Here is a 15,318-nt window from a genome sequence, read left to right on the forward strand (position 1 = left end):
AGATCTCATGCTTGTGAGATTGAGCCCCATGTCAGGCCCCATGCTGGGCATGTGGCCTTTTTAGGATTCTCTCTCTTCCTCTCTCTCTGCCTCTCTCCTCTGCTCAAGCACTAGCTCTTTCTCTCTCTCTCTCTCTCTCTCTCTCAAAAAATAAATAAATAAACATAAATAAAAGACCTTTGGGTGTGCATATTAAAACCTCACACAACGTTGGGACACCTGGGTGGCTCAGTCAGTTGAGCATCTGACTCTTGATTTTGGCTCAGGTCATGATCTTATGGCTCGTGAGTTCAAGGCCCACGTCGGGCTCTGTGATGGCGCACATCCTGTTTGGGATTCTCTCCCTCTGCCCTTCCCTCCCTCTCTCTCTCTCTCAAAATAAGTAAATAAACTTAAAAAAAAACAAACCACATACAACATGGTTTTGAGAGCCATGCTCTGAACTGCTAATAGTGGAACAGAAGGCAAAGAGAGGAGGGACAGCCTTCACTTCTCACTCTACGTACCTCATTTTTAAAACCTATTCACTGCATACAGCGAGGTATTACTTACTATTAAACACCGACTTACTTGGTGACTACGTAACCAACGCGAGGAGCCATGGGAGTCTGAGAGGCTGTCACGGGAGAAGGAACACTGTGCCAGGGGCCTGCCAGACGCTCTTGGCCAGCAGGGCTTTTTGTCCAGGCCCGGCCTGTCCCTTTGCCATACAGGCCCCTAGTTCCCCAGTAAGAAGTAGTTGTTGAGGAATAAAAAGAGTCTTCTGGCTAAGACCCAAGGTTTGTGAGTTTAGAAACTTGCCTTTTCTAATACTTTTCAAAAGACAAATAAAAACGAGAAGAAGAGAAAGCCAACACGGGGTTAAACTGTGGAAAGAATGTCCTGTGTTCTTAAAAATGACGGCCAGTCATAGTCAGTGTTACTAAGTGAGGTTCAGAGAGTGAATAGCTAATGACTAGAGCCACTGAAATCCCTTGAGAAGCATTTCCTGTGAGATTTATAAAAGCAGGCCACTAAGGAACATCAGCAGTGACAGCTTACACATACACGTGTAATCGTTTACACATAGACACATACATATGTACACATAAGCATTATATGTAGTGTTTTGCGTTTATAAAACCCTCTACACACAGCTTTATATGTGATCCTTACAGCATCGCTATTACTATGACTCTGAAGTTATAGATAAGAAACTAGAGGGGGACCTGGGTGGCTCAGTCAGTTAAGCAGTTGAATCTTGATTTCGGCTCAGGTCATGATCTCATGGCTGGTGAGTTCAAGCCCCAAGTGGGGCGTTGCACGTACATCGTGAAGCCTGCTTGGATTCTCTCTCTCCCTCTCTCGCTACCCCTCCCCTGTGCTCATGCTCTCTCTCTCTCTTTCAAAATAAATAAACATTAAGGAAAAAAAAGAAGTATGTTCTGCAGAAGACACAAGAGGAAACACTGCAGCTTCTTTAGAAAAACACACAGATCAATCTCATTTCAGAAATGGAAAGACACAGTGTGAAAAACATGGTTCTAAAAAAATATTTAGTGATTATATAAATACAGCACATATATTTATACACACACATAAAAACACCTTTTGCTAGAATTATTGATGCCTCAAATAATAGAAATGCAATTCAAAATTACTTCAACAGAATAAACAATACTACTCCAAAGGTGAATCCCGTCTTGTATCCTAAAGTCAGTCACTTTAATTTTACTTATATAATTTTACTCACTGCTACCAGGTAATTTCTTTAGCTATGCTCTTAATCTTATAGTTATTTTGCTTCAGTAAATCGGAGCTCTATTTGGGGGTCACAGTTAATTATCACAAGGTCATTGAGTAAAATTACCCTCTTATGACACAGTCTACCACTTTAAAGGAACTGACATAGCTTTCTACAAACAATAACAAGAAAAAAAATTTTAAGTGTAACGTATACAGTTTTTTATAAAAAAAACATTTGTTTTTGGTTACAAGTCAACAGTCTTTAGAACTGTAAAACACATTTTGTAATGTAATATAATTTGTGGGTTTGAGCCCCAATTTCTCTGCTCATCTTAACCAAGAGACTTAGCAACTGAGCTTGAGGACGAGCAGCACAGAGTAACGATGGGTTTACTGAAAATCTGAGGTAACTATGTGCTGGTCTTTTTCTTCCCACAAGATGGGACAGCGGGCTGAGTGCCCACCTTCGCACTGCACCTGGATCAACAGTCCTCCAACCCCTCAAGGCTTCTTTTACAACCGCCACCAGGCGCCTATGGTTTCCATTTTCAGCTATAGTTTCCAACTAGGCGTGAGGCTTCTCGCTAGACCTTACCTTCTCCACAGATACAAAGGAGAGTGTAGACGGGGGCATCCCTAACCTTTCTAATGCCTCCCAATCCAACAGTGTTTGTTGAGCAAATACCCACCAGACACTGGGGTAGGGATTGTGGACACTCTGTCTCCACAGGGCTCTCATTTGAGCAGGTGAGTGGACATGAGGCTCAAAATCAAAATAATGAGCCTCACTTGTGAAACCAGTTCATTGGCTCCAGCGAGAGTACATAACAGAGTACCTGCCTAGTCTGGGGGGGTATCCTGTAAAGCTCTCCCAAGGAGGGGACTTTTATGCTGAGGCCTCAAAGCTGAGTAGGTGTCAACAGTACCAAGAATGGTGTTTGAGGTGGGGTGCCTGGGTGGCTCAGTTGGTTGAGCATCCAACTTCAGCCTAGGTCCTGATCTCACAGTGTGTGGGTTTGAGCCCCAAGTCGGTCTCTCTGCTGTCAGCTCAGAGCCTGCTTGGGATTCTCTCTCTCTCTCTCTCTCAAAACAAACAAACAAACAAACAAACAAACAAACAAACTTGGGGCACCTGGGTGGCTCAGTCAGTTAAGCGTCTGACTTCAGCTCAGGTCGTGATCTCAAGGTTCGTGACTTTGAGCCCCACATCCAGCTCTGTGCTGACAGCTCAGAGCCTGGAGCTTGCTTCTGATTCTGTGTCTCCCTCTCTCTCTCTGCCCTTACCTGCTGGTGCTCTGTCTCTCTCTCTCTCTCTCTCTCAAAAATAAATCAAACATTAAAAAATGTTTTAAAAAAAATTATATTCATTTTGCCTGCGGTATTTTCATATCGTCTTTCAGCATTGTAGGTATTTCAAAATGTGGTTTAGAAAGCATCACCACTCTGGAGGTATAACAGTTACAGATCTGCCTCCGGATCTTACGTGACAAATGCAAATATATTTATTCCTTTTATTAACACAGATTTTAAAATATTTTGATAACCATATTTCAGAATAACGGTTTATTTTGAAATCTTGAAATAATGTTTCATTGTATTCATTTAAAAGCATTATTCTGGGGGGCACCTGGGTGGCTCAGTCAGTTGAGCATCCAACTTCGGCTCAGGTCATGATCTCACAGCTGGTGAGTTCCAAGCCCCACATCAGGCTCTGTGCTGACAGTTCAGAGCCAGGAGCCCGCTTCAGATTCTGTGTGTGTCTCTCTCTCTCTGCCCCTAACCCACTCGCATTATGTCCCTGTCTGTCTCAAAAATAAGTAAACATTAAAAACATTGTTCTGGGAGCACCTGGTTGGCTCAGGTGGTTAAGTGTCTGACTATTGATTCTGGCTCAGGTCACGATTCCACGGTTTGTGAGATCAAGTACTGCGTCAGGCTCCATGCTGATAGTCCGGAGCCTGCTTGGGATTCTCTCTCTGCCCCTCCCCCCCTCAAAATAAATAAACTTAAAAAATCTTTAAAAAATAACAACATTATTCTGGGGTGTCTGTGGCACAAAAACAGGCAGAGACAGCATCGGCAAGGCAGTGGCCACGTGGAGTAGAGTACATAGTAATCAGGGTGTGGAGTTGGAGATAAAGGTAGATGAAGTTTGGATTGGTTGGGTGAGTGGGGCCTTAAAAGCCAAGGAGAGAATCCATAAGGCCTGGTGGATTGTTATCATCTAAGAAATGTGATAGTTGACTGAACAGCTATATCAGGGCTTCTCAAACTTTAATATGATAAAAAATCACATGGAGAGCTTTTGAAAACACAGATTCCCCGGGCCCCGTCTGCAGACTGGGATTCAGTAGGTCTCAGGCAGGGTCCCAAGACCTGCATTTCTAATAACCTCCCAAGTGATGCTGACATGGCCTGTCCACACAGAAACGCACACAGGAAACCAAAACTCAGAGATGTTGTGGTAAAGTTCTATGTTGTGTTAATGCTTTCTTGCATTTGGCAGTAAGGTGCAAGTACAAAACCAAAAAGAACGAAGGCCCGTGGCTAAACAAATATGTGAACAACTTAGAATGATAAAGGCAGACTTGTGCTAAGACCTTTTATAATGCCAGCGTGCATGGTCACTCTTCAGAAGGACATAGCATGCGGTGTGTCTTAAGCTTTTATGACCACAAAGTCCCTTTATTGTCAGTGGTGCTGGACTAATTATCCAGAGGACACATGGTGAGGAAAGCTGTTCTCTGGTACCTCTGGAAGAAGTCTCCCCAGCAGGCAAATACCAGAGACAGTTAAAAGCAGTCTATAGATAAAGACATTTTAAAGCCTTTGCCCACGGGTCCTGAGTAGCTCAACCAACATCCCAAGATTCAATTGAAGACATTTTCCAGAAGTTCAATTTTCTCATTTCACTTAAATTATTGATTTTCCTGAATGCCAGCTTAGAATCACTGTTGAACTTAGAATCCCCTCAGGGAGGAGGGCCATCTAAACATCCGGCTACCCCAACCAGGCCCCATGGTTTCTGAAGCATCGAACAAATACAGGTAGCTCTGTGTTTCCTGCCTTTCTCCTATCTGTACAGGGAATTTTTTTTTAAGTTTACTTATTTTGAGGAAGAGAGAGAGAGGGAGAGAGAGAATCCCAAGCAGGCTTCATGCTGTCAACACAGAGCCCAACACAGGGCTGGAACTGACGAACTGTGAGATCATGACCTGAGCCGAAGTTGGAAGCTTAACCAACTGAGCCACACAGGCACCCCAAGTTTATTTACATATTGAGAGAGAGAGAGAGAGAGAGAGAGAGAGAGAGAGGCAGTCAGAGGGAGAGGGAGGGTGGGAGAGAATCTCTAGCAGGCTTCACGCTGTCAACACAGAGCCCAACACGGGGCTCAAACCCACAAACCGTGAGATCATGACCTGAGCTGAAATCAAGAGTTAGACACTTAACCGACTAAGCCATCTGGGTGCCCCTGCACAGGGCACTTTAGATTAAGCACAGGTGTGTGTGCTAGACATACATAAACACCACCACACCCATGGGTACATATACACGTAGGTATCTAATCCTCAATCCATTTCTTCACCTAATTTTTACTTGGAGGACTGTTGAAGATTGACCAGCTAACATTTCCCCATGAGGTTATGACACATCTTAGGAGTTTCAGGGGTTATTTTTGTTCTTATTGCTCAAAGGGGAAAGAGTACAGGCTTGAGCCTCCCACAAGGCAACTGAAAAGAGCAAACGCCCGTGTTCACTGACAGTTCGTAAAAGGGACAAAGGATGAGAAAATCCACTCGAACTTCCACCGTTAAGTTTCTCGGACGACCAGAAGAACTGGGTCTCCACAGCATATGGTTTCTCAAAGCTTGGCCTTTGGCCGCATTCCTTTTGAAGTATGCTTTTCGGGTCTTGCCAAGTCCCAGCTTCCACACAGGACTTTGGATGACATTACCATCCTTTCCTTCAAATAAAAAAACCTTCTTCCTCAAGACCTAAAAATACTCCTCAGCCTTGGAGTACAGCCTTGTTTTTATCAACGCCTGTCCACTGGACCAGTTGTTAGACTGGGACAAGCCAAAAGCACAAAGAAAAAGCAGCAGTTTTGAGGACGCTGATCCACACTACTGGGGTCTCCTTGAAATGTCCAGATCACAGAAATAGCAAAAATCTTTCCATGTTCAGTCATGAGAATACCATTCCTACCCCCAACTCATACTTTTTCTCTTTCCTTTTTTTTTTTTTTTTTTTTTTTTTTAGGAGAGGGGATGATCTTAGCAAGATGGAATATTTTTTTTAATTGAAAAAAATTTTTAACGTTTATTTATTTTTGAGAGACACAGCATGAGTAGGGGAGGAGCAGAAAGAGAGGGAGATACAGAATCGGAAGCAGGCTCCAGGCTCTGAGCCGTCAGCACAGAGCCTGACACAGGGCTCGAACCCACAAACTGTGAGATCATGACCTGAGCCGAAGTTGGATGCTCAACCAACTGAGCCACCCAGGCGCCCCTTGAGTTTTTATTCTTGCTTCTAAGATAAACAGATCAGGATTTGGTTAACTGAATTATTTTTCTCATTCCTAAAAATTGACTTTAAATCTCATTTAAATTGAGTAAAATAAAATTTTCTCAGAAAGCATTAGATACATTTCACTTTAAGTCGCGTATGTGATGATTTTAGTGCTCGATGGTATAGTATTCTATAGCAACTCATGGCCGTGTTGTCCTGATTAATAGCCCCAAATTTAGGGGGTTAAATATTTATTCACATCAAGTCAAACTCATGTGCCCAGCATTTGAGGCCCGTTGCTGTCACATGCTGTGGGCAGGCTTGGGCAGGAAGCATATTTGCTGGTGGAAGTCATAGCTGTTTCCAGTCTCAATAGGGGTCAGTGGGAGGGAGGACTGTGGTCAAGGAAGAGGGTGGAGGGTTGGGTGCCCTGACAGTATGATCAAGTGAGGTCAGGGGAGGGAGAGATCAAGGGCAGAGGAGGAGCCCAGCAGTGGCGAGGCCACTGCAGATACAGGGGATGGGAAACCAATCAGAGTGCAAAACTGACTGGAAAATAAGGAAACTGGGGGAGTTGGGGGGTGGCAAATGGTCTGAGAAAAGGCAAAAAGCTCATACAGCAGGTGCTCTAGTCAGCCTGGTTTGCAGTTTGGGGACAGGATGTTTTGTTCCTAATGAGTTAGTTGTAGAATCAGCTTCTGATTGTGTGGCCCAGTCTCTCTTGAGACTCATCCCTCACACACGGGGTCCACTCCGGTCAGACGAGACAACTCCCACCTCCTCAAACAGACTTCAAATTGCCCCTCTTTCTCCCTCTATCCCTTCCGTCTCCATTCTTGCCCCTCACCTAGAACTCCTTTCTTCCTGGATTGCCTCCTGTCAAATCCAGGGTGTTCCCTCACAAGCCGTCGGAGATGTCATTATTGTGAAGTCGTCCCTGATCCCTCACTGACGACATCTGCGTGTACTGTCACAGCCAGTGCACTAATTTCGAGGTGACTGAGAGAACAGGGTAGCAAAGGGGTGGTGGGGGGGGGGAGGGCAGAGAAGCTATCCCAGCCCTACACTGTATTTTAAGCTCTAAACTTAAAATTCTCCTGCATTCTGGAATAACTATTGTTAGCTTCATATCAGTACATCATCTTACCTTCCTCAGGATATTGCGCGATGCCAGGTTGAGGCTGGCAGTTGGTTTACTAACTTACATCCTAACAGTCAACCTGAAGGAGTCAGAGCAATTCTGGGACGAGTAGCATTCAGAGTTACATATATTCAGCATTATAAACAAGGGAGAGTGGAGAGGAAAATCTTTATTTGGGGTCCACTCTGTTTAGGCAAGCCATTCCACACCCCTCTGGATCACAGTTTGTACAAATATGAAAAGAGAAGAGTTCATCTGCCTTATCCATATCCCAGAGCTTTGAAAGGAAAAAGTTGAGATAATGCCTATAATATGTTTACAGGCTACAAAATGCCATGTACATAGTGACATTGGCAAAATGTTCATTTATTCCCTATTCAACTAATATGCACTGATGCTTATTACTTGATAAGCAGGAGGAAAACAGAGACCATGTACATACTGACTATACCTCTTAATTGGATAATTAACTGGATACAACTTGGTAAACGAGTGCTGAGATGTGCATTTTTCTCTACATCCACCATTAAGAAATCATTTCTCTTGACTTTCATTCTTTTGTTGTTCTTTCTCCAAATTTCTAGACAACCCACATACCTATGTTATTTTTGTAATTAGAAAAACAAACACTGGTTTTAGTCCCAAGGGAGTTTGTATTGCTTCTCCCAAATGTCACCATGAAAGGTCACCCAACTCCCTTATCTACCTATAGATCATTTGCCTTGTGTAGAATTGCTGGATGTTAGGCACCAAGTATGGTCCACACTTCCTCTCTCCTAAGTGCTAAACAGGATGCTTTACATACCACAGGCCTTTGGATTTTTTTTTTTAATGTTTATTTATTTTGAGAGAGAGAGAGAGAGAGAGAGAGAGAGAGAGAGAGAGAGAATCCCAAGCAAGCTCCACACTGTCAGCACAAAGCCCACTGTGAAGCTCGAAATCACAAACTATGAGACTGTGAGCTTGATTTCTTAGCTGAAGTCAAGAGTTGGATGCTTAACTGACTAAGCTACCCAGGCACCCCAAGCCTTTGGATTCTTATATTTTAGTACAGCATATTTCCAGAAACTTCCTGAACAGTTCCACCCATGACTGTTCACAAATACAAGCTTTCCCTCTCCCACACCTATTTCAAATAAGGAGAAAAAAATGTATTATTTGAAAGCTCAAGGGGCACCTATGGCTCAGTCAGTTAAGTGTCCGACTTCGACTCAGGTCATGATCTCACAGCTCGTGAGTTCCAGCCCTGAGTCAGGCTCTGTGCTGACAGTTCAGAGTCTGGAGCCTGCTTTGGATTCTGTCTCCCTCTCTCTCTGCCCCTTTCCCGCTCACGCTCTTTCTCTCTCTCCTTCAAAAATAAACATTAAAAATTTTTTTGAAAGTTCAATCTGAAACTACTAAAGAGAACCATGTAATATATGACAAAATCAAATTATAAATGGCTTTTGAATGATCCTCACCATTTCTCTTGAAAACTTTAAATTATGAGTGCTCCCATAGGCCATTTTGCTATTTTCTGATAAAGTAGATTCTCAGAAAATTCTATGACTGGACATTTGGAAAAGTGTAGATTCCTATTGATGGGACCTTAAACATGGGGGCTGCTGGTGCAAAGGCATCAAGATTAGACCAGAGGACCAACACTTCTGGAAAACAACATCAACACCCAAGCTGATGGGTCTGGGATCCAGTCTACAGAAATGAGAGAGAAGTAGCCACTGGAAAACTTACCTCTTAGATTCTGACTCCTCTGGGACTCAGTCTCTCATCTCTTTAATTCTGTGGTCAGACTTCTTTCAATTCCATCCTTGCTTTTGTTTCATACTTTGGAGGAATCCTCTTTTGATAAATCACCACCTTTTGTTTTTAAACAGTAATACGTGCACTGGGCATGACATTCAAAAGGTACCAAGGGTATAGGTATGAAATGTCAGTCTCCCCTCCACATTCAGTTCCTCTCCCTGGAGATGACCAGCTAACCAATTTTTAGAGCATTCCTTTCTTTTTCATTTCCACAACCAACTCCCTAGACCAGGCTCTCATGTCTCCACTCTTATCTTAATATAACAGCTTACACCAGCTTGTCTCTTTCTAAGCCAGACTACCCTTCTTCTATCAGGTAGAAGAACCATGAAAAATGTCTGGGAAAGACTGATCTGGATTTTAATATACATAAGACATAGAAGTGATACAAAAAGGGAGGAGAGCATTCCATGGTAGTGGGGAGCCTGGCAAGTGCTCTGCAAATGTTTCTCAGGTAATTGAAATGATCAATGAAACAAGCAGGTCTTGTTAGAGGAATCAGAAAGGAAACTACTTTACTGCAACAGAATACAGAGTAAGACTGAACAAAAGCTGGGGGCCATAGTAATCACAGTAATTAACATCTATTGAATTAGTATTAGGTGCCATACACTTTTCTAAGCTTCTAAGCATTCTATTATCTTACTTACTCCTCAAATCCCCTTATGGGGTATTAATTCATCATCCAGCTTATAGATCAGGAAACAGAGCCTTGGGAAGGTTTAGTAAATTTCTAAGGATATCGAATTGATGTGTAGTCAAAAGTCAAATCCAAGATCCAATTTCAGTTGACAGGGACAAGAGTGATTAGGATAGAGAAACATGGACCATCTGAAATTTGAAATCTGAAATTTGTAAACTAGAATTTGGAGGATATTTTCCTTATGTTCCCACCATTCTCAGTACTGAGAAAGATCAAACAGATGCATAAAACTTGGCTCCTTCCCTGCAGAGAACTTGTACTGAGTTTTTTTTAATGTTTTTTTCTTTTTTGAGAGAGAGAGAGAGAGAGAGAGCACGTGTGAGAGTGGGGGAGGGGCAGAAAAGAGTGGGACAGAGGATCCAAAGTGGGTCTGTGCTGATAGCAGAGAGCCCGATGCGGGGCTCGTGAATGGTGAGATCATGACCTGAGCCAAAGTCAGACACTTAACCAACTGAGCCACCCAGGTGCCCCTACACTGTATTTTTTTTTAAAGCTACTATCACATTGCAGGTGACCTGAGCCACTTCCCTAGTGATCCTCTTGGTTTCTCAGAGTACAAGCTCCTGAAGACAGGGTCAATGGCCACTGTTTCCTTTGAACTTCCTCCCTCTGCACAGACCAGCATTCACTCTTGAATTCCTTCTGTTACTGAGTTGTTACTAGGTCTAAATGTGACAGATATCCCAAAGGTAAGGAATTGAAGGTAGAAAGCCCCTGACTCATTAGACCAGTGGCCAAAACATTGGTGAAGTCAAGAAAAATGCCCTAAATAAATGTACATCTTTGGCTTATTTGCAGAGTGGAGAAGCAGATTATCATGACTGACATATTCCTAGGCCCTAGTTCTCAGAGAACATCTACCAGTCATAAATCATGAGCCAAGTGGCACAAGGAACAATTAAGGAATATTTCTCAACCACTGGAAATGAGGCTTCTCCTTTTCTTTTTTACAGCAAAAAATAATATATTAGACAGCTTCTACCTGTAACTATGGTATTCACCAAAGGATTTTACCACCTGAAGAAGCAGAATATATAATGATGAGATGACTAAAAATGAAGGAAATTTTACAAAGAACACAAAGTAATGAATTTCTTTATATATATAGATTTTAATTTAAATACAAATTAGTTAGCATATTTATAATGTTAATCATAATATAATAATGATTTCAGGAATAGAATTTAGTGATTCATCACTTATATAAACACCCAGTGCTCATCCCAACAAGTGTCTTCCTTAATGCCCATCACCCATTTAGCCCATCCTCCCACAGAATACCCCACCAGGAACCCTCAGTTTGCTCTCTGTATTTCAAAGTCTCTTATGGTTTGTCTCCCTCTCTGTTTTTATCTTATTTTTCCTTCCCTTCCCCTATGTTCATCTGTTTTGTTTCTAAAATTTCACATATGAGTGAAATCATATGATTATTTGTCTTTCCCTGACTGACTTATTTCACTTAGCAGAATATACTCTAGTTCCATCCACATTGTTTCAAATGGCAAGATTTCATTCTTTTTGATTGCCAAGCGGTATTCCATTGTATATATATACACCACATCTTTATCCATTCATCAGTTGATGGGCATTTGGGCTCTTTCCATACTTCAGCTATTGTCGATAACACTGCTATAAACATTGGGGTGCATATGCCCCTTCGAATCAGCACTCCTGTATCCCTTGGATAAATACCTAGTAATGCAATTGCTGGGTTGTAGGGTAATTCTACTTTTAATTCTTTGAGCAACCTCCATACTGTTTTCCAGAGTGGCTGCACCAGTTTGCATTCCCACCAACAGTGCAACAAGGTTCCTCTTTCTCCACATCATTGCCAACATGTTGTTGCGTGAGTTGTTAATTTTAGCCATTCTGACAGGTATGAGGTGGTATCTCACTGTGGTTTTGATTTATATTTCCCTGATGATGAGTGATGTTGAACATTTTTTCATGTGTCAGCTGTCTGGATATCATCTTTGGAGAAGTATCTATTCATGTCTTTTGCCCATTTCTTCACTGGATTATTTGTTCTTTGGGTATTAGTTTGATAAGTTCTTTATAGATTTTGGGTACTAACCCTTTCTCTGATATGTCATTTGCAAATATCTTCTCCCATTCTGTCAGTTGCCTTTTAGTTTTGCTGATGTTTCCTTCGCTGTGCAAGAAGCTTTTTATCTTGATGAGGTCCCAACAGTTCATTTTTGCTTTTGTTTCCCTTGCCTCCAGAGACGTGTCAAGTAAGAAGCTGCTGTGGCCAATAATAAAAATTTAATAAAGCGTAAAGATAATGCACATGGGCAGCAGGAACGGAATAAGAAAATATCAAAATATCGGTTTGGCACTAAAAATGGCTGCTTACTATCAGGAGACAGAACCACAGCTCATCTTAAGGCAGAGCTGCCCACCCAGTGTGTCCTGGCATCAGAAAGGTTACAGATGTGCCACGAAAACATTGATCCCTTCAGTCTTGAGATGGCTGGATGCGCTGGGAGGCCAGAGCATTGGGAAGTGGTCGCTAGCTGTGAGAAGCCTACCCAAGGGCTCCTCACAGGGTAGCCTGGCTGAGTCAGAGTCTGACAGTGTACCCTCCAATCCCCAAAGGAGGCAAGTACAATGGTGGTGTTTACCATGGGCTGAGTGGAAGCAAGGAGGACATTTACTTCTGCAGCCAGCTGGGAGTGTGAGGCTGCCAGCTGCAGGCAAGGGACCCCTGGAGATGCCGGGAGGGTTGGCGTTCCAGGATGCCCGGGACAGGGCATGCAGCCCAGAGTGCGGCCAGCCAGAGTAGGCATGCTGGAAGGCCAAGTAGGTTTTCCAGGTGGAGGCAGCTCCAGAACTTGCACTTTGAATGCATCAGGCACTTCTGTGTATTTGTGGCTGATGTGCCCTTTTAATGGTGACCAACCAAGCAGCAGGGCGACTTCTTTAACACGTAGGCTTTTTGAAGATTAGAGCTTCAACATCTTCGGAAATATTTGATATTGAAAGAATTCAAGTGGATTCAAAATTTATTCTCATTAATCTAGAAATCTCAACATTATATTTGTCGGTAAAGAAAAAAGAAGAGCTGGTGAATTTTTAAGATATAATTTCAGTAGTTGTAAAAAAATATGGCTTTACATTTTGATTGCCTTCTTGTACAAACTTTGTGCAAACTTTATAATTACTTGATAGTAATTATCAAGAATGCAAATACTGTATGTCATCGTTTTAAAAGATTTGATCAGGAAATGTGTGTCATTTTTTCAAGTACAAAGCCACATATAAACAAGTTTTGTTTAGGGACGCCTGGGTGGCTCAGTCAGTTAAGCGTTGGCTCAGGTCATGATCTCATGGTCCCCAGGTTCGAGCCCTGAATCTGGCTCTCTGTGCCCAGAGCCCGCTTCGTATCCTCTGTCGCCCTCTCTCTCTGCCCCTCCTCTGCTCACACACTCTCTCCCTCTCTCAAAACTAAACAAGCATTAAGAAAAAAAAAAAAAAGTTTTGTTCATGGAATCTAGCTGAAATTTCTCCTGAAAAGTTTAAGATCTTCTTTGGAAGTTTCAGGCACAGTCAGTATTTAGTATTTTTCTTAATGTAAATATATCATACTTACATCACATAAATAAATGTAAAGAAATATAAGAACTATAAAGCAATGTTCTTACCAAGCCCTTTACAGATAGAGCCAAGTCACGTCCATGTTACTCTAGTGTAACTACACTAATATATCATCATTTTCTGGCTGTGCTGACATGGAAAATGTTGGGAAGTAGTCCCCAAAACACCTTTTACTACTAAAAAACATTCAACCATTTTTACTGCAGGCAAGTCCAATGAGTATGTGGGCAGGAAACAATGTGCTGTAGGGAGGATGAGTTCGGGCAAAAAGAAAACAGTGAAAGAACAAGGGTATCCCCGCAAACTACAAGGACACCAGCACTAGGATAGGACCTTCCTTCTTTTTAAATTGTCGAAGACACACGACTTGATTTTGCCAGGCGGAAAGGAAAGACCAACAGGTGAAAATTAACCGTCGCAAAGTCAAAATAAACATTTGTGCTTTATTTCTATCATCGAATATGCGGAATATGAAAAGTGGCGCAAGCAAACCTGAGTGTCATGCCCAGCAAGGCCGGAGGAATTTATGAGAGAGGCCAGTTATTCTGGCTGCCTGGTCACTGCCTTTATCCACCAGCCTGAACCTTCCTTTCAGATCATCTTCTCAAATTATCCATAGGAGATTTATCCACATACTCAATAAGAAAAATATTTCTAATTATATCCAACCATTCTTAAGATGAATGAGAATTATGCAGGGGCGCAAGATTGCCAAGACTTTTCTGCCAAACAATTCCTTTTGACTTAAGAAAGAACAGGCAGCTGCATTGTTTCCATAGCTCTCCATATAAAAGAGCCCTTGGAATGAGGCTGACTGGCCTGCTTTAAAAAGCTCAAGGTAAGTGGGAACAGGGAACGGGCTTTCAAGAGGGACACTGGCCACACTGCCTGCTGCCCTGTGTCGGCTGCAGCTGCTAGCTCGGTACTGCTCCTTCGGATACTACATGTCTCACATCCATGGCTTTGTTGCCTGCTGTTTACAATAGAAAGCAACACTGCAGATAGGATTGTGTGTGTGCGTGCGTGCGTGCGTGTGCACGTTAACTAATGAAGTGTTTCTTTCCCTTTTTTTTTTTTTTTTTTTTTTTTTTTTACAGAACTGTCTTGCTTCCAGGCTACATCTCCACTTGCTAACAAGGTAAGATTCAGACTAACCAGTCCCTGGAGGGGAATGTGAGAGCCTCTGGGATGGATCTGTGTCACTTAGCAACCTTTGAGAAAGTGCTGGTCTCAGTAAATACCTTAACAAGTGTACTTCAGGAAAGGTGCTGGAGAAAGAGGGAAGGAGCGGACAATGCACATATAGTCATTTGGGATGCAAGCAATCATTGGTGGGGTGACATTTTGGCAAGAGAATTGCTAATGGAATTGCTAGTTTGCTAATAGAATATTCCATAGGGGGAAAAATCTGCACTAAGATTCTCTTGCTAAAAATCTCAAATTTAATAAAAATGTATCCTGCTTTTAGAGTTCATTAAGTAAACATGCTCTCTAACATATAAGAAAGAAGGAACCTAGGAAAATGCTTCCTTTAAACTTCATGAAAACTTTTAAGAAGTTACCGTGCCCAGTGCTGAGTGTTGCATGAAATTAAGATACTGTGAATCTTTTGTTACACACGTGAAGGTATTTCTGTGCCCTTTCTACTACTACTGTCCACCGCATTTCTGAAGGAAGACCCTGGTGGATAGCCGATCAAAATGAGTTTCGAGTAACCCGATCCTGTAACGACTGCAGTAAGATTCTTTGCCAAACCGTTCATTCTACTGATGCGGCTGGCAATCGGCAGATAACAGAATAGAGCAGTCCAAGCCTGCATTCTCCAGAAGGAGATCTGAAA

Source organism: Lynx rufus, unplaced genomic scaffold (genome assembly GCF_022079265.1).
Source record: "Lynx rufus isolate CCGP_SWC_20201006 ecotype Redwood Valley unplaced genomic scaffold, mLynRuf1.p SCAF_28, whole genome shotgun sequence".
Classification (NCBI taxonomy): domain Eukaryota; kingdom Metazoa; phylum Chordata; class Mammalia; order Carnivora; family Felidae; genus Lynx; species Lynx rufus.